The sequence below is a fragment of the Bombina bombina genome, chromosome 7, assembly GCF_027579735.1.
Source record: "Bombina bombina isolate aBomBom1 chromosome 7, aBomBom1.pri, whole genome shotgun sequence".
NCBI lineage: Eukaryota > Metazoa > Chordata > Amphibia > Anura > Bombinatoridae > Bombina > Bombina bombina.
The window spans coordinates 107,047,482-107,072,122 of record NC_069505.1 but is presented as its reverse complement, the minus strand read 5'-3'; the positions used below and the strand labels follow the sequence as shown (position 1 = coordinate 107,072,122).

Genomic DNA, 24,641 nt, shown 5'->3' with positions numbered 1-24,641 from the left:
CATAACTGGTTGACATGTGTCAACAAGGCCAATCTGGATTTGTCACCGGATGCAGAATCTGAAATTAAAACAGTCTCAATATCAGAATCCTCCATAACTGAATCTAAAATTTGAACAGTCTCAGCATCAGAATCCTCCATAACTGGATAGAGGATATGCAAATATGGACTAAAGAATTAAAATTAAATGATACCTGACACCCACAATGGCTGGGGCACTCAAAACCTCCTATAACCCAGACCACTGCGGACTAGAATTTCTCCTTCGCCACACGGTCAAAAATGCAGAAATAGAAGACAGAACGTAATCATGCTTGGCTACAAGGTGAACCGTACAGTCCAAAAGAGCGCCCGACCATCAGGTTGCGTCACTTACAGAGGCCTTAATGTTCCAAACCATGAGCCCAATTAACACCAAACATAAACAGGTTGAATCACATAACAAACATGATTTAAAAAAACCCTGTTAAGTAACTCCCCTCAGGAGATATTAACCCTTGATTCCAAGATACTAAAGGAGACTCACTGAGACCCTTATGTTAAGTTAGACCCGCAAGGTGGTAGTCTCTCGGGAAAACATCTGAATTACAGTACATTCATGAAGAAAGTAAAATGAAACAATCTTACCGGAATCAACGCCATGGAACAGGAACACGGCCCTTCAAGTGTGACAAATAGTAGCATTGCCTCCGCCATGGACCTGAGAGAAGAAAGCAAGCAGTGGAGCGAAGTTCGACAACGCCGATTGCTTAAGGAGCTTTTAACATGAGTCGGGATGGTTTCGCAGAAAGACTCTCCCTGCATCTCCGGACTCTAACTTTCATCCAAGCCCTCACTGAGAGACTGATAGGATTACTTAAAACTCCTGTCCCATGTTGAAGAGTACTACCCTCCATAAGAGACAAAATAAATTCTGGGACGAAAGGCAAAGAATGACTGGGGATAAGGGGAGTGGGAGGAGTATTTAAGCCTTTGGCTTTGCTGTCTTTGCCTCCTCCTGGTGGCCAGGCTCTTATTTCCTAAAAGTAATGAATGCAGCTGTGGACTCTTTCCATTTAATAAGAAAAAAGAGGGGAAATAAGAGGGTACAATGTATTTGTAAAACGTTTATGCAAGAAAGGCAGAGATTATAATTTTACTATGCCCAAGTGGGTAGTTACGATGGATGTAAAGAAGGTATACATCACAAACTGTTAATGAGGAATTATTTTGGATTTTTTGTCAACTGAGAATGTTGTTATACTTTTTCTTTGCCCCCCTCACTTTTTGTTTTATGTACCCTGCTGTTATATAAATAAAGATATTTAAAAAAAAGAATTTAAATGGAAAGTTGTTTAAAATTGTATGCTCTGTCTTAATCATGAATGTCTAATTATGACTTTACTGTCCCTTTAAATTCAGCTCCCGAGCAGCAATGCCCTACATATGGTGAACCAATGACAAGAGGACTGTGTGTGTGACCACCAATCACCAGCTAGCTCCCAGCCTACCTAGGTATGCTTTTTTTTACATAGTATACTAAGAGAACAAACTACATTTCATAACAGAAATATATTGAAAAGTTTCATTAAATTGCATTCTCTACATGAATAATGAAAGTTTAATTTTGATTTTGTGTCTCTTAAATTTCTATGCTCGAAGGGTCTAAAAATAAGAGACAAAATCACTACAGTACTCTGTTGTAGCTAATTACAGATCCAATAAAACCAGTAAAATAAAATAAAGCATATCAGTTTTACAAGTGATAACTATATAATATATTATTGGCCCTTTTTTAAACATCAGTAAAATAGAATGCCAGAGGAGTACTGTGCCATGCTGCGGAATAAAAATACAATTTATGTTCAATATTCCATAAAACAAACTATAGTTCAAATGTAACGGATGTTTATTTGTGAGTTTTAAGTCTCTTTAAAATCTGTAATCTCTGACCTGAGTTAACGCTACAATGACGGATGCAGAGTCCACTTGGCTGTGTAGAGCCTTTTCAGTAATGCGCTTACAGAGTTACAAAATATTTTCACAATTTCTTTGAGTACCACGGCTTTATTTGTTGCTATAGTAACGGTCAAAAGAACTCTGTTCTGGATTTCTGTTTATATGAGGTGCTCTCTGCTGTTAATGTATGAGTGGCATTTAAGAGTAGGAAGTGAATCAGTCTCTGGTCTGTTTTGCAGTTTATATAGGCGCACTGTGTTTTATTAGCAAGAAGATTTTTTTCCTTTTTAAAAACACGTTCAATAAAAACACAATCAATAACAAAGGTACATTATGTCACCATGAATAAAAGAGAGAGACCAAAGAACTCAGGAGTAAAAGTAAGGACACTGTCTAAGTAGGGGCATAAGTAAAATGACCTCTATTGTAGAAAGAACTTAAGCAGTTAAATAAGGACACAACCTACCCTCATCAGTATGACACAGTGTCAACACCAGTGAGACCCCATTTGTAAGGACACCGGAAGTAGTAAGACCCCATCTGTAAGGGCACAGGTGTAGGGCAACCTCATCTGTAAGGACACAGGTGTAGTGCAGCCCCATCTGTAAGGACAAATGAATAAAGAATCACATCTGTCAGACAATGGTGTAGAGCAGTGACCTCAAAGTACCGGCCCTGGGGCCATATGCGGCCCTCAAGATAATTTCATCCGGCCCTCCCTTATTTATCAGTTAAACCATTTATATGTTTTTTGGGGGGGTTCTAAGAGGTGTAACTAGTTGATGTTCTAAATAGGCACTCACAATATAAATATAAAGACAAGTGTCTAGTGTAGACTCCCACCATGCACTGCTTGTATAATGTTGATATACAGTTCCAGAATGATCACTTCACTTGGAACTCACAAGATAAATATAGACAACTGTGTGTGTCTATTGTGGGCTACAACTCCCACCATGCACTACTACTTTGGTAAATGTCACTTCCAGTTCCTAGTATATCCAGTTCCGGAGAACTTACTCAGTTAAAGAAGCCATCAGTGGAAGATGAATACTTGGCCAGTGGCCCCCAGATACATTGAGATCGATATCCCTGGTGTAGAGGATCCCCATATGTAAGGGAACAGGTGTAAAGAATCACATATGTAAGGACACAGGTGAAGTGGAATCCTATCTGTAAGAACACAGGTGAAGTGGAATCCTATCTGTAAGAACACAGGTGAAGTAGAGTCCCATCTGTAAGAACACAGGTGTAGTGGAGCCCCACCTGTAAGGAAACAGGTGTAGTGGAGTAGTGAAGTGCAGGAGTATGCAGGAGTAGTGAAGTGCATCTGTAAGGACATGGGTGTAAAGAATCCTATCTGTAAGGACAAAGGTGTAATGGAGTCCTATCTGTAAAGACACTGGTGTAGTGCAGTCCCATCTGTAAAGACAACGGTGTAGTGGAGTCCCATCTGTAAAAACAACAGTGTAGTGGAGTCCCATCTGTAAAGACAACAGTGTAGTGGAGTCCCATCTGTAAAGACAACGGTGTAGTGGAGTCCCATCTGTAAAAACAACGGTGTAGTGGAGTCCCATCTGTAAAGACAACAGTGTAGTGGAGTCCCATCTGTAAAGACAACGGTGTAGTGGAGTCCCATCTGTAAAGACACAGGAGTAGTGAAGTCCCATCTGAAAGGACTCGTGTAAAGAAGCCCATCTCTAAGGACAAAGGTGTAGTGGGACCATTTCTCTAAGACACAGGTGTAGTGTGACTACATCTGTAAGACACAGGAGTAGGGAAGTGCATCTGTACGGACACAGGTGTAGTGAAGTACCATCTGTAAGGACACATGTGTAAAGAATCCCATATGTATGGACACAGGTGTAGTGGTACCCCATCTGTAAGACACAGGTGTAGTGGAGCCCCATCTATAAGAACACAGCTGTACAGGAACTCCATCTTAAGGAGACAGCTGTAGTGGGACCCCATCTGTAAGGGCATTGCTGAAGTGGGACCCCATTCGTAAAGGACAACAAACCTATCACATCATTATTTTGTGGGGTAAACTAATATAGACGATGAGGATACCATGTCATGTGCATCATGGCCTGTGTGTGCATAATGAGGCATCCTCGTCATGCAGGGGGTGGCCAATCAGAAATTGTTTTCAGCAATCCCCTGCACTGCAGTCTGGGGATCATTGGTGGCCTAGTGGGCGGCACTCCCAAGCCATCAATGGAAGTGCTGATGATGTCACCACAAACATGTGCTGATGTCATGAAGGGGCAGGGCTACTATAGCTGGTAAGGAAGCTGGATGGAGAGGTAATTCAAATTCAGCTCACTTATCACTTGATTGTTGAAAAGTACCTAGCCCTCCTTAAAGGGACATAAAACAGTATGAACTAACAAATTTCTAAATATATTATGAGGCCATAGCTTACCTGCAAAAATGTTTCTATTTTAACCCTCATGAACCCCTTTAATTAAGGCATAAGATGTGGAAGATGCTATCCAGGCCATAGCTTCTTCATAATGCACACATGCACGTGCACAGTAGGGGGCAGTCACATGGCACCAGACTAAAGTAGTGCACAGTATAATGCTAAAGCTTTCACAAAGCATGTGACATTATCCCCATGGAAACAAGCAAGCTGCTTGGCAACAAACAATAGCAGTATCTGATGTCCCTCCTCAACCCTTCTTACTTGCATAAGTAATTATCTTCATGTGCACACTTTGTTATATGATAGCAAAAGGTTTGGGCTAGGACACTAATAAGGGGGGTGGAGTAGGCTTCACTTGGGAACACTAAAGTTAAGTAATTTTCCAGATTTTTAGAAATTTTATTAAAATACTTAAGTTTTTTTTTCCACTTTCTTTTCACACACTGTTTTATCCCAGTTGATCCTTTTATAATATGCACATAACTAAAAAAAGTTTTATTTCACTTTAAATAAAAAATAAATAAAAAAGTGGATAGCTTTAGGCTCTTATAATAAAAAAAAACCTTAGGATCACAATAAAGTTTGTTTTATAGTGGGATGACTATGGCTACAGCGATCATGTTGTTCTTTTATTTCTACTCTGGCACAAAAGACACCCCTCTAGTTTTTATTACAACCCCTAAAAACCAGTATGGACCCCTTATGCAACTTTAAATGCCTTTTTTTTTTTTTAACAATTTGTTAAGGTGACAACAGTAGGAACAGTGGTCACCTGGCTATTTCCAGTATTATTTACTAAAATTATAACACACACACACACACACATACATACACACACATATATATATATATTATATAATTAGCTGGTAGCCCAGCACTCCAATCTCCAGTGTGCACTCACTACTTGGGTGCTATCCTCTATAATGTATATAGAAACTTTCTTCTCTTGGGAGGGCACTCACAGGATTTTTTTTCTTGAAAATTAAAATAATCTTTATTTCCAAATGGTAAAAGTCGACGTTTCAGCCCCATTTGGGCCTTTTTCAAGACAAATATGTTATATACTCATAGCGATCAAGATCTATCTCGATGGCATTGTAGCCGGGCTCCCAAGCAACAGGCTTTCTCATCTATAATGAAATATACATATAATAACTGTATATTCTGATCCTACAGAACCCCCCCCCCCACCACCACAATATATATAATTGATGTTGGTCACTCACTGGAATATAACTTTCAATAGTGTTTAAATAGAAGCAGTAAAAATAAAATCTAAAAAAAAAAAATCAGCTTTGCAGATAGTGTGAAAATGCTTAGCAGTGAAGGGGTTAAAATAAAATTGTACATAATGTATATGAAAGAACGCAGAACAGGTTAGAAATATTTTTCATAAAATGATTTTGAAACCAACAGGAAGCAAAACTGAGACTTTAGGACCGATTGGTCATTTTCAGCTCTCTAACTGCGTTATTGGTGGGCATGAAATCTACAAAGCAGTTTTCAGTACAAGAGCATCTCTTTTCGAAACAAAAAAAAAAAAAAAAGATTGTGACCCATCCCAGTTGTCAATTTGCTGGACAGAAATGAATCAGAGGCATAAATAAAACATAAAACAAAAAACATAATACATTTTAAAATGCCCTCTTCAAAATTCTACAAAGAAAAAAACATCAGCTTTGTGTGTCCCTTAAAAGAACATACATTGTTACAGCCCCCGACTGCAATCGAGCTCTGGCATCTCAGGCTATTACACAGGCTTTTCTGGAACAATAATTTCTACCTGTAAAGTGACCAGCTGGGTACTAGCCTCCAGTTGTCTGTGACCACGCCAGTTGGCAGGAAATTCTGCAATCTGTCACACAAACATGACGATCTGTGCAGGGTATTTACTGCTGGCCGCACACTTACAAACCTCTCCTGGCCAGGATTAGAGGTTGATCTTTCTAATGTCTGCAAATCTAGACTTGGATCTGCAAACAAATCTAGTTTAACTGATGATCTTGTGCAGAATGTTTCTAAAATTGTCTGAGATTTCAACAAGCCACACAATACAGAATCATGCAACTTTTTTACCCCAAACATTTTTCATGATACTACATGAATAGTAATAGATTTATCAGAGATTAGGTAAAACAGAATGAGTAAGTAAAATAGGGGGTTTAGAAATCTTGGAGATTGAAAAGAGAACTTAAACAGATAGTCTACTTGATTATTATTTTTTTTTTTTTAAAGATAGATAACACCTTTACTACCCATTCTCCAGCATTGTATAACCAACATTGTTATATTAATATACTATATAACCTCTAATTGTGTCTGTTTCTAAACCCCTGTAGGCTGCCCTTTATCCGAGTACTTTTTATTAGTTTTAAAAATCTTGCAAAACAGCCAGACCGTGGTAGTTCACGTGTGCCATACAAATAACATTGTGCTCACTTCCATGGAGAATGATAATGGTTATACAAGAACCAGCACTGATTGGCTAAAATGCAAAATTGTAAAAAGCAGTGAGTTAAGGGGTGGAATCTGCAGAGACTTAGACACAGATAATCAGAGAGGAAAAAAAAACATAATTTATGCTTACCAGATACATTCCTTTCCTTCCTGGCAGGGAGAGTCCACAACTTCATTCCTTAGTGTTGGGAAATACAAAACCTGGCCATCAGAAGGAGGCAAAGACACCCCAGCCAAAGGATTAAATATCCCTCCCACTTCCCCTAGTCATTCTCCCGAGGGAACAAGGAAAAGTAGGAGAAACATCAGGGTATAAAGGTGGCAGAAGAAACAATATAAAAAGGGAGCCGCACAACAAAAATAAATTACGAGTGGGGTCGTGGACTCTCCCTGCCAGGAAGGAAAGGAATTTATCTGGTAAGCATAAATTATGTTTTCCTTCCATAAGGCAGGGAGAGTCCACAACGTAATTCCTTACTGTTGGGAAAACTATACCCAAGCTCCAGAGGACACTAAAGGAATAATCGGAGGGAACAAAAAAAGAGGTGGACCCTATCCTGAGGGCACCACAGCCTACAACACTTTTTTCCTGAAAGCTGCTTCAGTCGAAACAAACACATTAAACTTGTAAAATTTAGAAAAAGTTTGTAAGGAGGACCAGGTAGCCGCCTTACAAATCTGATCCATAGAAGCTTTGTTCTTAAAAGCCCAGGAAGAAGCCACTGCTCTATTGGAATGAGCAGGAGGCTGTCGTCCCGCTGTCTCATAAGCTAAGCGGATGACTCTCCTCAACCAGAAAGATAGGGAAGTCGTAGTAGCATTCTGCCCTTTACGCTTCCCTGTATAGATGACAAAGAGGAAGATTGTCTGAATTCTATAGTAGCCTGAAGATCGAACTTCAAGGCACGAACCACATCCAGATTGTGAAGCAAGCGTTCCTTCGCTGAAGAAGGATTAGGACACAAAGAAGGAAAAACATTTCTTGATTAATGTTACGATCCGACACCACCTTAGGAAGGAACCCTAATTTAGTACGTAAAACTGCCTTATCAGCATGGAAAACAAGATAAGGGGGGTCACATTGCAAAGCAAAAATCTTCAAAACTCTGCACGCAGAGGCAATAGCCAACAAAAAAAGATCCTTCCAAAATAACAATTTAATGTCAACAGTATGCATAGGCTCAAACTGAGCCTGCTTCAAAACACAAAGAACAAGATTGAGACTCCAAGGTGGAGCCCCAAATCTAAACACAGGTCTGATCCTAGTCAGAGCCTTAACAAAGGAGTGTATGTCCGGAAGTTCAGCCAATCTCTTGTGCAGTAACACCGACAGGGCCGATATCTGTCCCTCAAAAAATAGACTTAAGTGACCAGCGCCAAAAAATATAAATTACTACAAACTCCAACTAGAAAAAATAGGTTACCCTCAAAGACCTACAGGACTAATCAATACAAAATACAAAGCACTAGGGAGCGCTGAAACCAGCTTAAGAGTAAGGATATATAGAATATATATAATAATAAAAAACACCTAACCTGATACTAATATGATACTACTATAATAGGCAATATGTATAATACATGTAAATTGTGAATTATGAATTATATGTGAAAAAAATCTTTTCAAAATTGGAAAAAATTATATATGAAAAAATTCAATTCTATAGAAGATGCCAGCAACAAATACTAGAATTGCATATCTATATATAAAAAACTTTATTACAATATAGGTCGACCTATTCAAGACATACAATAATAAATCACAAAATTAAGAAAAAAATATAGAAAAAAATAAAATTAGTATAAAAAACTCCTAAAACCAAAAACCAGAAGTTCATGCATAAGAAACAGTTCCCAGGAGTGGACGATTTTTCGGCTTGTTACTATGTGGACCCACGCTCATACAAGGATGCTGTTCTGTGTATAGTTGTAAGAGGAGCGTTCCCAGGACAAAAGAGGCAGTCGCAGCCAATGATGGTATTTCCCCTACGGACAAGGAATCCTCTTAGTAAATATCACACAGCAAATAGCAGGGGAAGTTACATCCGTACTTACATAATAATAAGCAGCAACAGGCCTCCAAACTTGAACCAACGATCTGTGGGCACACCTTCCAATAGTAACCAATGGCCACTGGAAACAGAAAAGCTTTAACAGGGAAAAGAAATTAGATATACTAGGCTAGAAACCCAGTGAATTTTTTGCAGCTTTCTTTTACAGGATATGCATTCTAGCTCCCAAGGCCTGTTTGTAATGGCCAATACTGCACAAAAAACACCTAGCAGAGGGTTATTCAGCCACAAGATATCTACACAAATAAAATACTCCAAAGGTGTAGGAGTTAGTTTAAAATAGAGCAAATAGAGCAACTAGTTTCAAAATGTAATTTCTTTTTCAAGATAGGGAAGTCGTAGTAGCATTCTGCCCTTTACGCTTCCCTGTATAGATGACAAAGAGGAAGATTGTCTGAATTCTATAGTAGCCTGAAGATCGAACTTCAAGGCACGAACCACATCCAGATTGTGAAGCAAGCGTTCCTTCGCTGAAGAAGGATTAGGACACAAAGAAGGAACAAACATTTCTTGATTAATGTTACGATCCGACACCACCTTAGGAAGGAACCCTAATTTAGTACGTAAAACTGCCTTATCAGCATGGAAAACAAGATAAGGGGGGTCACATTGCAAAGCAAAAATCTTCAAAACTCTGCGCGCAGAGGTAATAGCCAACAAAAAAAGATCCTTATAAAAAAAAATTTTAATGTCAACAGTATGCATAGGCTCAAACTGAGCCTGCTGCAAAACACAAAGAACAAGATTGAGACTCCAAGGTGGAGCCCCAAATCTAAACACAGGTCTGATCCTAGTCAGAGCCTTAACAAAGGAGTGTATGTCCAGAAGTTCAGCCAATCTCTTGTGCAGTAACACCGACAGGGCCGATATCTGTCCCTTCAGGGAACTAGCAGATAGACCCTTCTCCAGTCAATCCTGGAGAAAAGATAAAATTCTGGCAGCCTTAACCTTATGCCAGGAAAAGCCACGCTCTTCACACCAGTACAAGTAAGTCCTCCACATTTTATGGTCGATACGACTAGTAACTGGCTTAAGAGCTTGAATCAGAGTGTTGATAACACTCTTAGAAAACCCTCTCTTGGCTAAGACTAAGTGTACAATCTCCACGCAGTCAGCCTCAAAGAATCTTGATTTTGATGTACGAAGGGACCCTGTATCAGCAGATCTCTGCTACAAGGTATTGGGAACAGAAGGGTGCAACAGCACTACACTAGTGTTGAGGAGATGCTAGTATCAATGGATTAATTTCCTTAGCTTGAGTGCTTATGCATGAATTAACTTGAGAGACAAAATCAACATAGAAGTTGAAAAAAGTATGCATCAATTTAGCACTTCATGAAGTGCTAAATAGATGCATACTTTTTTCAACTTCTATGTTGATTTTGTCTCTCTGCTACAAGGTAACCTCCACTGAGGAGATGAGGACATCCCCACGAGATCTGCAAACCACGTCCTTTGTGGCCATGATGGAGCAATTAGAATCACTGATGCTCGCTCCTGCTTGATGCGAGCCACCACATAAAGGAAAAGCGGTAATGGAGGAAAAATATATGAGTCTGAACCTCCATGGTACTGATAGGGCATCTATCAGTTCTGCCTGAGGATTCCTCGACCTATACCTGGGTAGCTTGATATGATGGCGGGATGCCATGAGATCTATCTCCGGTGTCCCCCACTCGCTGCATATCTCTGCAGACAACTCGGGGTGGAGAGAACATTCTCCTGAGTGAAAGGATTACCTGCTGAGGAAGTCTTCTTCCCAGTTGTCCACACCCAAAATGTGGATCGCTGACAGCTTACATCTGTTAGCCTCTGCCTACTCTAGTATCTGAGATAATTCTCTCATCGCCAAGGGACTTCTTGTTCCCCCTGATGGTTGATGTAGGCAACTAAGGTTATATTGTCTGATTGGAATCTGATAAACTGGGACGAACCCAGAAGGGGCCAAACCTTCAAGGAACTGAAGATTGACTGGAGTCCACAGCCCTTGTGCCTTCTTGACACCCCAAACAGCTCCCTAGCCGGAAAGGCTTGCGTCTGTAGTCACAATCTCCCAGGACGGTCTCAAGAAGCACATGCCTTGGGACAGATGATCTGGACAGAGCCACCAAGAGAGCGAGTCTCTCAACAGGTTGTCCAGCACAATCTGTTGAGACAGATCTAAATGGTCGTCATTCCATTGTCTCAGCATGCATAGTTGTAAGGGTCAGAGATGGAATCTGGCAAAGGGAATGATGTCCATACAGGACACCATGAGTCCAATCACCTCTATGCACTGGGCCACTGAGGGTCTCAAGGAGGCCTGGAGGGCAAGAGATGCAGTAGTTAGCTTGCAACATCTCTGATCTGTGAGAAATATTCTCATGGATATGGAGTCTATTATTGTCCCCACGAAATTCATGGAGTAAGAGAGCTCTTTTCCAAGTTTATCTTCCATCCATGTGATCGAAGAAGACTGAGAAGGGACTCTGGGTGTTCTTCCGCTAGACGAAAAGATGGTGCATGTACCAAGATATCTTCCAGGTATGGCACTACTAGAATACCTTGTGTTCTGGCAACAGGTAGAAGAGCCCCCAGAACCTTCATAAATATCCTTGGAGCAGTAGGGGAGAGATCCTGTACGCAACCTTAAAAGGCAGTTCTCTTCTCTGGTCTTGTAGACGGTCTGGAGAGTAGGAATCTGCCCCTGGGAGGATGAGATTTTAATCCTATCCGGTATCCCTGAGATACAACCTCCAGGACCCAAGGATCCTATACATCCTGGAACCAAGCGTCTGTAAAATGAGACAGTCTGCCCCCTATTCGATTCGATCCTGGATCGAGGGCTGCCCCTTCATGCCGATTTGTTCTTGGCAGGTTTCTTAGTTTGTTTAGACTTATTCCAGGACTGAGCTAGCTTCCAAGTAATCTTGGGCTGCTCAGACTTGGATGAGGATTGCTGTCGTTGTGATTTGTCAGAATGAAAGGAACGAAAATTAGACGATTGCCGTCCCTTAGGCCTATTCTTCTTATCCTGCGGTAGGAAGACACCCTTCCCTCCGGTAACCATAGAAATAATGGAGTCAAGCCCTGGACCGAATAAAATCTTCCCCTTGAAAGGAAGAGAAAGGAGTCTGGATTTAGAAGTCATATCCGCAGACCAAGACTTCAACCAGAGAGCCCAGCCGGCTAGGACTGCAAAGCCAGAAGCCTTTGCATTTTGAGCTTTAATTCTCTCCTGAATATCCTTGAGGGGAGTTTCCACCTCAATGAGCTCAGACAGAGTGTCGCACCATGGGTAGCTGCTCCAGCAACTGCGGCTACAGCTGCCGCCGGTTGAAAAAAAAAATCCCTGTTTGTTGAAACATCTTCCTCTGAAAAGTTTCCATTTTCTTATCTATAGGTTCTCTAAAAGAAGAACTATCCTGCAGGGGGATAGAAGTACGCTTAGCCAGTGTAGAAATAGCGGCATCCACCTTAGGGATGGAGCCCCACAAATCCAATTGAGAGTCAGGGACCGGGAATAATTTTTTAAAAGTACGAAGGGGAAAAAGAAGTTCCTATTCTTTCCCATTCATTACTAATAATGTTCACCATCTTAACTGGCACAGGAAAAGTCAGAGGGACCTTCCTGTCTTTATAAACCCTGTCTAATTTAGGGATCTTAGGTTCCTCAGGGAGTGTAGCCTCTGGAACCTCTAGCGTAGACAGAATCTCTTTTAATAAAGAACGCAGATGCTCAATTTTAAATCTAAAGAAGGGTTCCTCCGCTGAAGGAGGTTTAGAAACTGAAGTCTCTGACTCAGAAAGTTCCCCCTCTGAAGCTACAGAGGTTAACTCATCCTCGGATATCTGGGACATAGTAGCTAAATCCAAAAAATATTTAGATGACTCTAGGTCAGGAGAACTATATTTAACCTTTCTCTTATGTTTGCTAGAGGGAGGTAAGGCACTCAGGACCGCAGACACCGCCGATTGTAACTGTGCAGTAAAGTCTGGAGGAAAAAAGCCCCCTCCAGATGGTGGATTAGTTGAGCTGCAGGGAACTGCATGTGGAGCGGGTAGTCTAGAAAGGGTAGTAATCTCTCGAGACAAAGATTCCTAAGAGGTAGCTGGCTCAGAGGGGCTAATAGCGCTATGAGTATTTGCAGGTTTGTCACCCTTCTTAGACTTTAGAACAGTGCTTAGGCAAATTGAACAAAATTGAGCAGGCGGGCAAACCACGGCCTCCTCAAAATATAAACAGGAATTATTAATCAGTACAGAAGGAGTGGAACCTTCTAATGTAGTATCAGAGTCCTCCATAGCTAAGATATATCCACAGAAGGACAGACAAAAAAGAAACGCTTTTATTCAAACAACAGCACCTCGCTGCATATCTCTGCAGACAACTCGGGTGCAGAGTCCATTCTCCTGGGTGAAAGGACTGCCTGCTGAGGAAGTCTGCTTCCCAGTTGTCCACACCCGGAATGTGGATAGCTGACAGCATACATCTGTGAGTCTCCGCCCACTCTAGTATCTGAGATACTTCTCTCATCGCCAAGGGACTTCTCGTTCCCCCCTGATGGTTGATGTAGGCAACCAAGGTTATATTGTCTGATTGGAATCTGATAAACTGGGACGAACCCAGAAGGGGCCAAGCCTTCAAGGAACTGAAGATTGACCAGAGTTCCAATATATGGATTGGAAGGTAGGACTCCTCCTGAGTCCACAGCCCTTGTGCCTTCTTGACACCCAGGCTTGCGTCCGTAGTCACAATCTCCCAGGACGGTCTCAAAAAGCACGTGTCTTAGGATGATCTGGACAGAGCTACCAAGAGAGCGAGACTCTCGATAGGTTGTCCAGCACAATCTGTTGAGACAGATCTGAATGGCTGTCATTCCGTTGTCTCAGCATGCATAGCTGTAAGGGTCTGAGATGAAATCTGGCAAAGGGAATGATGTCCATACAGGACACCATGAGTCCATTCACCTCCATACACTGGGCCACTGAGGGTCTCAATGAAGCCTGGAGGGCAAGAGATGCAGTAGTTAGTTTGCAACGTCTCTGATCTGTGAGAAATATTCTCATGGATATGGAGTCTATTATTGTCACCACAAAACTCACCCTGGTACTTGGAGTAAGAGAAGTCACTAAGCTATTATGAGCTGCGCAACTCTCAAAAACGAAAGTGAAACCTGTTTGTTCCAAGCCAAATGCACACAGTCTATGAGCCCAAAAACTCTCACATTAAAGCAGTTATAAATAACCCCTAACAGTTCAAATAGTCTACCTAAAGGAGATATTAACCCTTGATCCTATCAAGGTATAAAGGAGCCTGTATAGAAAAAGTGTATATATAAAATGGTCTTACCCTCCAGGATCCATGCTGTGGAACAGGCACAGCCTCTCAAGTGTGATAGTCTTGCAGCAATGCTTCTGACATGGACTTGAGTGTGTAACAGCAAGCAGTGAAATTTGTCAACACTGATTGCTCAGAAGCAGTTAGGCGACAGTCTGGATGGGTTCGCAGAAAAACTTTCCTTGCATCTCCAGACTCTAACTTTCATCAATACTCTCACTAAGAGGTTGACATGATTACTTAAAACTCCAGTCTTTTCTTGATGGGAGCATACCCATTACAGAACTATCCAAATCTTCTGACACTTCTCTGCCACCTCCTATAGTGACGAAAGGCAAAGAATGACTGGGGCATAGGGGAAGTGGGAGGGATATTAAAGCCTTTGGCTGGGGTGTCTTTGCCTCCTCCTGGTGGCCAGTTGTTGTATTTCCCAACACTAAGGAATTAAGTTGAATTAAGTTGTGGACCCTTCCTGCCTTATGGAAGGAATGTATATTAATATACTGGTTTGTTTATGCAAACTGGGGAATAGGTAATAAAGGAATTATCTATCTTTTTATACACTAACAATTTTCAAGTAGACCATCGCTTTAAAGGGTGAGGGAATTATGCTGGGTGCTCTTCTAGGTGGACAAAGGGCTGGGAACTGTGGGTAGGAACAGAAATCAGGAAAAAGCTATGTTATAAAGTGTTCCTAAACTTATAAAGATTCCTTTACATAGTTAAATAAGTCACAATGATTGACCTATTGGTTTCATGGTTGTAACAGAAAAAAGCACTAAGAAGTGGATTATACTTAAGAGAAATCATAATTTATATTATTCATTATTTTAAATGGTTCTGCCTTTTATTTATTTTATTTAATTTGTCCAGTGCCCATTACTTTATGTCACAACCCTACAAGGGTGCTGTGATCTCTACAGGAAGGCATATCTAAGCTTGATGTCATAAATCTTCTAGAGTAAAATGAGATGGTTTACTATTCAGTAAAAGCTAAAGAGACATTAAGTCAGGTTCTGCCCATGCTCAGAAGAGGCGGAATGCAAGTTCTCAGCATGTTTGCTCCCTTATCTAGCTATTTTTTATGAAGGAGCACTGTTTTATATACCATTAACCTCTTAAATGCATAGGATGGTACATTGTTGTCTTCCACACTAAGCTCTTGTAATGCTCCTGGGAGGTGGGGTTACCCTGAACTGCAGTTGTCAAAAAAAAAAAAAGACTGCAGTGTACTCAACCATCGCTAATTGTGAAGTCACCAAATATATTCCATATCTCAGCATTCAGACCATTTAACGGCACAAGAGACCATGTAAGATGCAGGTGATCAAAATAAATCTGAGCCCCACCCCCCCTGTTTGTGTTACAGAACCCTCATCTCCTTCTAGGATTAATTAGAGGGGTATGAGACCAGACCCAAATAAGCACCAAAGAAGACCCTATCTTCTAAAGACATCATAGGACACATGCACACACAATACCCCAAAATAAAAGCAAGTCATTTACCACATGTTGGGTATTTTGGAAAGCTAAAGTTATTACTTTAAAAAAAATGATTGAATGCTTGTTCTGCTAAAAATAAAACAAGGTATCATTTCTGTGGGAACTGAACTTTATGTGTAAATTATTTCAGTGCAAAAAAACAACTAAAAACAGCTCTAGCACAGAACATCGAATGGATCAGCACTGAAAGAGTTAAAACAAATTATAATTATTATTTAGATGAAAAGTTAAAGCTGTTAATTTAATTTTTGTGGTCTGCGGTCAAAAAGCTCATTGACTAATTGCAGCAACTCCTACAACCCTTTTGGTTGGCAGTCATCATCCAGCTTTTATACAAGAATATCTGATTTAAAAAACAAAAAAAACAAACTGTAACACATTTGTTCTTTTTTAGTTAGAACATTAAAGCAATTGTTTTCAACTGCTTTATCAACAGTAGAAATATTCCCACCAAAGAGTTTGTTGCTTCTATGAGATAAACCACATGATTGCAGCTCACTAAAGCATTTGCAGTGGGGTGGAGGGTTATGTTTGTGTAGTTATGTAATCAGAAGGTTCTTTGTGTAATGTAAGAATATGCCTCACCCCAAATAATCAGACCAAGAGAGAACTTTATCAGCAGATGTCAGACCCCCCAAAAAAGTAGTAAAACTTTATACTTACAAAGTTTACTACATGACCGTACTTATAAAGTTTATTACACGTATTTATAAAGTTTATTACATGTACTTATAAAGTTTATTACATGTATTTATAAAGTTTATTACATGTACTTATAAAGTTTACTACACGTACTTATAAAGTTTATTACACGTACTTAAAGTTTATTACACATACTTATAAAGTTTATTACATGTACTTAAAGTTTATTACACGTATTTATAAAGTTTATTACATGTACTTATAAAGTTTTTTACATGTATTTATAAAGTTTATTACACGTACTTAAAGTTTATTACACGTACTTAAAGTTTATTACACATACTTATAAAGTTTATTACATGTACTTATAAAGTTTACTACACGTACTTATAAAGTTTATTACATGTACTTATAAAGTTTACTACACGTACTTAGAAAGTTTATTACATGTACTTAGAAAGTTTATTACATGTACTTATAAAGTTTATTACATGTACTTATAAAGTTTTTTACATGTATTTATAAAGTTTATTACACGTACTTAAAGTTTATTACACATACTTATAAAGTTTATTACATGTACTTATAAAGTTTACTACACGTACTTATAAAGTTTATTACATGTACTTATAAAGTTTACTACACGTACTTAGAAAGTTTATTACATGTACTTAGAAAGTTTATTACATGTACTTATAAAGTTTATTACATGTACTTATAAAGTTTTTTACATGTATTTATAAAGTTTATTACACGTACTTAAAGTTTATTACACATACTTATAAAGTTTATTACATGTACTTATAAAGTTTATTACACGTATTTATAAAGTTTATTACATGTACTTATAAAGTTTACTACACGTACTTATAAAGTTTATTACATGTACTTATAAAGTTTACTACACGTACTTATAAAGTTTATTACATGTACTTATAAAGTTTATTACATGTACTTATAAAGTTTATTACATGTACTTATAAAGTTTACTACACATACTTAGAAAGTTTATTACATGTACTTATAAAGTTTATTACATGTACTTATAAAGTTTACTACACGTACTTATAAAGTTTATTACATGTACTTATAAAGTTTACTACACGTACTTAGAAAGTTTATTACATGTACTTATAAAGTTTATTACATGTACTTAGAAAGTTTACTACACGTACTTAGAAAGTTTACCAAACATACTTAGAAAGTTTACTACACGACTGTATTTATAAATACATGTAGTAAACTTTATAAGTACATGTAATAAAATGTATAAATACATGTGGTAAACTTTATAAATACATGTAGTACACTTTATAAACGCATGTAGTACACTTTTCAAATACATGTAGTACACTTTATAAATACATGTAATACACTTTATAAATACATGTAGTACACTTTATAAACACATGTAGTACACTTTATAAATACATGTAGTACACGTTATAAGTACATGTAGTACACTTTATAAATACATGTAGTACACTTTATAAATACACATAGTACACTTTATAAATACATGTAGTAAACTTTATAAATACATGTAGTACACTTTATAAGTACATGTAGTAAACTTTATAAATACATGTAATACACTTTATAAGTAGATTTAGCAAACTTTATAAATACATGTAGTACACTTTATAAGTACATGTAGTAAACTTTATAAATACATGTAGTACAAGAAAACATTTGGCACCACAAAAATATATATAAGGGTTGTGCAATATAGTAAGATATACACTTTCTGGTACTAGATTCTATACATGTTTTTTTTTATTCAAACAATATTATAAACATCAAAAGAGAAAGGTGGAAACGCTCCAATATGCTAGAGGCGAGTATTTTATTATTGTACTACTGCTTGCAAATAAACTGTGTGTTTAACCTTGGAAAGTCAGCTGAATAAATCTGGTGAGCCAATAACAAGAGGAATAAGTGTAGTACCAATCAGCAGCTAGTGCGCTACTGTTCCCGAGCCTACCTAGGTATGCTTTTCAACTGGGGATACCAAAAAACTAAGTAAACTGAAAACTCTCTATCTAAATCATTATTATTATCAGTTATTTGTAGAGCGCCAACAGATTCTGCAGCTCTATGAAAATATTTTCATTACTTTTATGCCCCTTAAAGCAACAGTGTGGTGCCTATTTGCCTTACTGACCTGCCATCCCCCTGTAAAGAGAACCCATCTTATTGCTATTAGACGACACAGGCTGAACGAGCGCGGGGGCTCTGCTTTGACTTATACTTAATAAAAATCATTGCAATGTGTGTTTATCCTTTTAAAATGATTTTACCTTTTTTTTTTTTTTTTAAACTTCATGTGTGCAGTGTCCATTACCTCCTGTCACAGCCCTAAAAGAGGGCTGTGGTTTCTACAGGAATCTTATCTAGCACAATGTCATAAATCCTCTAGAGTAACATGAGCTGGTTAACTACTCAAATAATGTTAGAGAGACAGTAAATCAATTTTGCTTATGCTCAGAAGAGGCAGAATGCCTCTTAAAGGGATACTGAAACCAAATGCAGCCACAAATCAGCAAGCATTATGCAGGGTGCTGAACCAAAATGGGCCAGCTTGTAAGTTTACATTCCTGCTTTTTCAAATAAAAATACCCAGATAACAAAGAAAAATTGATAATAGGAGTAAATTTGAAAGTTGCTTAAAATTGCATGCTCTATCTAAATTCTGAAATAAAAAAATTGGGTTCAGTGTCCCTTTAAAGGAGCATAAAACCCACAGTTTTTCTTTCATGATTTAGATAAAGAATATAATTTAAAAAAAAGTTTCTACATTACTTCTATTATCAAATGTTCTTGTTTTTTTGTTATTCTTTGTTGAAGAGATATCTAGATAGGCAGCGTGCACATGTCTGGAGCACTACATGACAGGAAATAGTGCTGCCATCTAGTGATCTTGATAATGTATATAACATTGTAACAAAACTGCTACCATAGAGTACTGAAGACACGTGCACACTCCTGAGCTTACCTACCTGCTTTTCAAAAAAGGATAACAACAAAACAAAGACAATTTGATAATAGATGTTTTAAATTCTGTGTTCTATCTTATTTAGGAAAGAGATATTTTGGGTTTTATGTCCTTTTAAGTTAAAAAAAATGTCTCCTCTCATTTCCCTAAGGACAGTGGCTACAACGAGAAAACTAAAGGAGAACTGGTTCCTTGATTTACAACAGTTTCTTTGCTGCTCCAGTCTATTTATTGTTTGAATAAGTAAATCCATCTAAATTACATGTTTTAAAAATTACTGAATATCTGTGGGTTGTTTTTTGTTCTTTAAAGCTCAGATTAGGTAAACACATGACAAAAAATATATAAAAAAAATGCTTTCTGAGCTTTTGCTTTGTTTTGCTGTGACAATGACTGCAGATTTTTTTTACAATAAAATTAATTCATTACATAGTGTGGAGAAGCACAATTTTTTTATTGAACAGTAAGAGGTGTTTAACGTCCTTTTAAAGGGACAATCAAGTCAAAATTAAACCGTCATGATTCAGATAGAACAGTAATTATAAACAACTTTCCAAGTTACTTCCATTAACAAAATGTGCACAGTCTTTTGTTATTTACACTTTTTGAGTCACCAGCTCCTACTGAGCATGTGCAAGAATTCACAGAATATACAGTATGTATATTCATTTGTGATTGGCTGATGGCTGCCACATGGTACAGGAGGAGTAGAAATAGACATAACTTTGAAATTTGTCAGAAAAAAAAACTACTACTCATTTGAAGTTCAGACATAGGGGCATATTCCTCAAAGTGCGAGCGGACATGATACGATGTAGCGTAACATGTCCGCTGCACATCGATAAATGCCACAAGCATACAGCATTTATCATTGCAAAAGCAGTTCACCAGAACTGCTTGTGCAATACCGCCCCCTGCAGATTCACTAGCAGGGGGTGTCAATCAACCCGATTGTATTCGATCGGGTTAATTTCTGTCTGCTTCATAACGTCTGTTTCCAGCAAGCCTGAAGGCTCGCCGGAAAGAAGAGTTTGGAGTTTCATAATTCGGCCCCTAAGAGCTATTTATTGTCTTTTTAGCATGCAATTCAACTATATTTACTGGTTCTTCAACTGTTGAAATTACAACGTGTAGCAGCCAGCTGGGTAGCGATTTCTCCTGGTGATATCATAGCTATTCCTTATATGTGTAAGGAAATGTAATCAGCTAGAGATGCTATTATACAGGAGCACTACTGGTCTCTTACCTCAAAGGATGACAGCTAGGAACAAGGTTTCAGGTTCTGGTAAACGTTCATCAATCAGTTTCACAAGTTTCTGTTTGCAGAGACCTCCCTGAAGTCACAGAAAAACATAGATAGTAAATGAGAGGTGCTCTCCTACTGAGCACAGCTAGCACCTAACAACAACATGTAATTGTATTGACAATTCACATTAGCCAGACATGACTTTCTCAGGCTCAGATGAAGATATGTAGAGAGAACAAAATCCATACATTACACATAACCTCTCACCCTGGGGCATGAGTCACAGTACAGACACGGCTTCCAGTTAAATAAAAACCTCTGTAAGTACAAATAGTAACAGAGCACTGACTTAATTATGGAACTGCAGACAGAATGCAGGAAAATACCATATTTATATTACTGGAAGAAAGACCAGATAATGTATAATAATAGCATATAATATGCTACAGATTGCTGCAATGTGTTAGGCATTAATAATACCATGAAAGTAATATGAACGAGATGTATTTATACTATATATGTATACAGTGCTCTCCACAACAACAAAATCAATTGCACAATGAAGTAGCTCAATTAGGTCACAATAATTATTTTGCAGTATTATAACATTTTCTGTTACTTATAAATGTTACTTTAGCTACCCAAAACAAATGAATTGAATAATTTAACATAAAACAATGTAATAATATAAAAAAAAGAAATATTAGCTCACTGAATTTTTCAGTTTAGAGTAAAAAAAAAAAGAAGAGAAGGAGATTATAGAGACATCTTCGCCCAGCATGGCACATAGGCTGTGCCTCACTGTGAATAAGCTTATTTGTTGAATGGGAGACATTGTTTGCTCTAATTTCAAGGGATGACCTCTCATCATTTGTAAAATCCTTGGTATGAAACCAATCCCTTGGCATGTGTGACCTTGGAGAGTTTAGAGAACAGTGTAATACTGCCTTGATACAGTAACCTACTACTGCCTTGATACAGTAACCTACTACTGCCTTGATACAGTAACCTACTACTGCCTTGATACAGTAACCTACTACTGCCTTTATACAGTAACCTACTACTGCCCTGATACAGTAACCTACTACTGCTTTTATACAGTAACCTACTACTGCCCTGATACAGTCACCTACTACTGCCCTGATACAGTCACCTACTACTGCCCTGATACAGTAACCTACTACTGCCCTGATACAGTAACCTACTACTGCCTTTATACAGTAAACTACTACTGCCCTGTTACAGTAACCTACTACTGCCCTGTTACAGTAACCTACTACTGCCCTGATACAGTCACCTACTACTGCCTTTATACAGTAACCTACTACTGCCCTGATGCAGTAACCTACTACTGCCTTTATACAGTAACCTACTACTGCCCTGATACAGTAACCTACTACTTCCCTGATACAGTCACCTACTACTGCCCTGATACACCTACTACTGCCTTTATACAGTAACCTACTATTGCCTTTATACAGTAACCTACTACTGCCCTGATACAGTAACCTACTACTGCCTTTATACAGTAACCTACTACTGCCCTGATACAGTCACCTACTACTGCCCTGATACAGTAACCTACTACTGCCATAATACAGTCACCTACTACTGCCCTGATACAGTCACCTACTACTACTACCCTGATACAGTAACCTACTAATGCCCTGACACAATAACCTACTACTGCCCTGACACAGTAACCAACTACTGCCCTGATACAGTCACCTACTACTGCCCTGATACAGTCACCTACTACTACTACCCTGATACAGTAACCTACTAATGCCCTGACACAATAACCTACTACTGCCCTGACACAGTAACCAACTACTGCCCTGATACAGTCACCTACTACTGCCCTGATACAGTCACCTACTACTGCCCTGACACAGTAACCTACTACTGCCCTGATACAGTCACCTACTACTGCCCTGATACAGTCACCTACTACTGCCCTGATACAGTCACCTGCTACTGCCCTGAATATAGTCATCTGCTACTGCCCTGATACAGTCACCTACTACTGCCCTGATATAGAAACCTACTACTGCCCTGATACAGTAACCTTCTACTGCCTTTATACAGTAACTTACTACTGCCCTGATACAGTCACCTACTAATGCCTTTATACAGTAACTTACTACTACCCTGATACAGTAATCTACTACTGCACTGATACAGTCACCTACTACTGCCCTGATACAGTAATCTACTACTGCCTTTATACAGTAACCTACTACTGCCCTGATGCAGTAACCTACTACTGCCCTGATACAGTCACCTACTACTGCCCTGATACAGTCACGGTCACCTACTACTGACCTGATACAGTAACCTACTACTGCACTGATACAGTCACCTACTACTGCCATAATAGTCACCTACTACTGCCCTGATACAGTCACCTACTACTACTACCCTGATACAGTAACCTACTACTGCCCTGACACAGTAACATACTACTGCCCTGATACAGTCACCTACTACTGCCCTGGTACAGAAACCTACTACTGCCCTGATATGGTCACCTGCTACTGCCCTGAACACAGTCACCTGCTACTGCCCGGATACAGTCACCTACTACTGCCCTGATACAGTCACCTACTACTGCACTGATACAGTCACCTACTACTGCACTGATACAGTCACCTACTACTGCCCTGATACAGTAACCTACTACTGCCCTGATACAGTAACCTACTACTGCCCTGATACAGTAACCTACTACTGCCTTTATACAGTAACCTACTACTGCCTTTATACAGTAACCTACTACTGCCCTGATACAGTCACCTACTACTGCCTTTATACAGTAACCTACTACTGCCTTTATACAGTAACCTACTACTGCCTTTATACAGTAACCTACTACTGCCTTTATACAGTAACCTACTACTGCCTTTATACAGTCACCTACTACTGCCCTGATACAGTAACCTACTATTGCCTTTATACAGTAACCTACTACTGCCATAATACAGTCACCTACTACTGCCTTTATACAGTAACCTACTACTGCCTTTATACAGTAACCTACTACTGCCCTGATACAGTCACCTACTACTGCCCTGATACAGTCACCTACTACTGCCTTTATACAGTTACCTACTACTGCCATAATACAGTCACCTACTACTGCCCTGATACAGTCACCTACTACTACTACCCTGATACAGTAACCTACTACTGCCCTGACACAATAACCTACTACTGCCCTGACACAGTAACCTACTACTGCCCTGACACAGTAACCTACTACTGCCCTGATAGTCACCTACTACTGCCCTGATACAGTCACCTACTACTGCCCTGATACAGTCACCTACTACTGCCCTGACACAGTAACCTACTACTGCCCTGATACAGTCACCTGCTACTGCCCTGATACCGTCACCTGCTACTGCCCTGAATACAGTCACCTGCTACTGCCCTGATACAGTCACCTACTACTGCCCTGATACAGAAACCTACTACTGCCGTTGATACAGTAACTTTCTACTGCCTTTATACAGTAACTTACTACTGCCCTGATACAGTCACCTACTACTGCCCTGATACAGTAACCTACTACTGCCTTTATACAGTAACCTACTACTGCCCTGATACAGTCACCTACTACTGCACTGATACAGTCACCTACTACTGCCATAATAGTCACCTACTACTGCCCTGATACAGTCACCTACTACTACTACCCTGATACAGTCACCTACTACTGCCCTGATACAGAAACCTACTACTGCCCTGATACAGAAACCTACTACTGCACTGATACAGTCACCTACTACTGCCCTGATACAGTAACCTACTACTGACCTGATACAGTAACCTACTACTGCCCTGATACAGTCACCTACTACTGCACTGATACAGTCACCTACTACTGCACTGATACAGTCACCTACTACTGCCCTGATACAGTCACCTACTACTACTACCCTGATACAGTCACCTACTACTGCCCTGATACAGAAACCTACTACTGCCCTGATACAGAAACCTACTACTGCCCTGATACAGTCACCTGCTACTGCCGTG

The 24,641-nt window shown here is 39.2% G+C and overlaps 1 protein-coding gene across 2 annotated transcripts in view; it reads right to left on the bottom strand.

Annotated features, from left to right (window-relative positions):
- Nucleotides 1-24,641, bottom strand: part of TSPAN18 (tetraspanin 18) — a 318,752-nt gene that overhangs the window by 121,397 nt on the left and 172,714 nt on the right. The window contains exon 2 of one of the 2 annotated variants that reach the window (XM_053720236.1): nucleotides 20,601-20,688. The exons of the other annotated variant lie outside the window; for it this stretch is intronic. The gene's annotated coding sequence lies outside the window, so the exon portion shown is untranslated. The remainder of the gene's footprint in view (nucleotides 1-20,600; nucleotides 20,689-24,641) is intronic. 2 annotated transcript variants of the gene reach the window in all.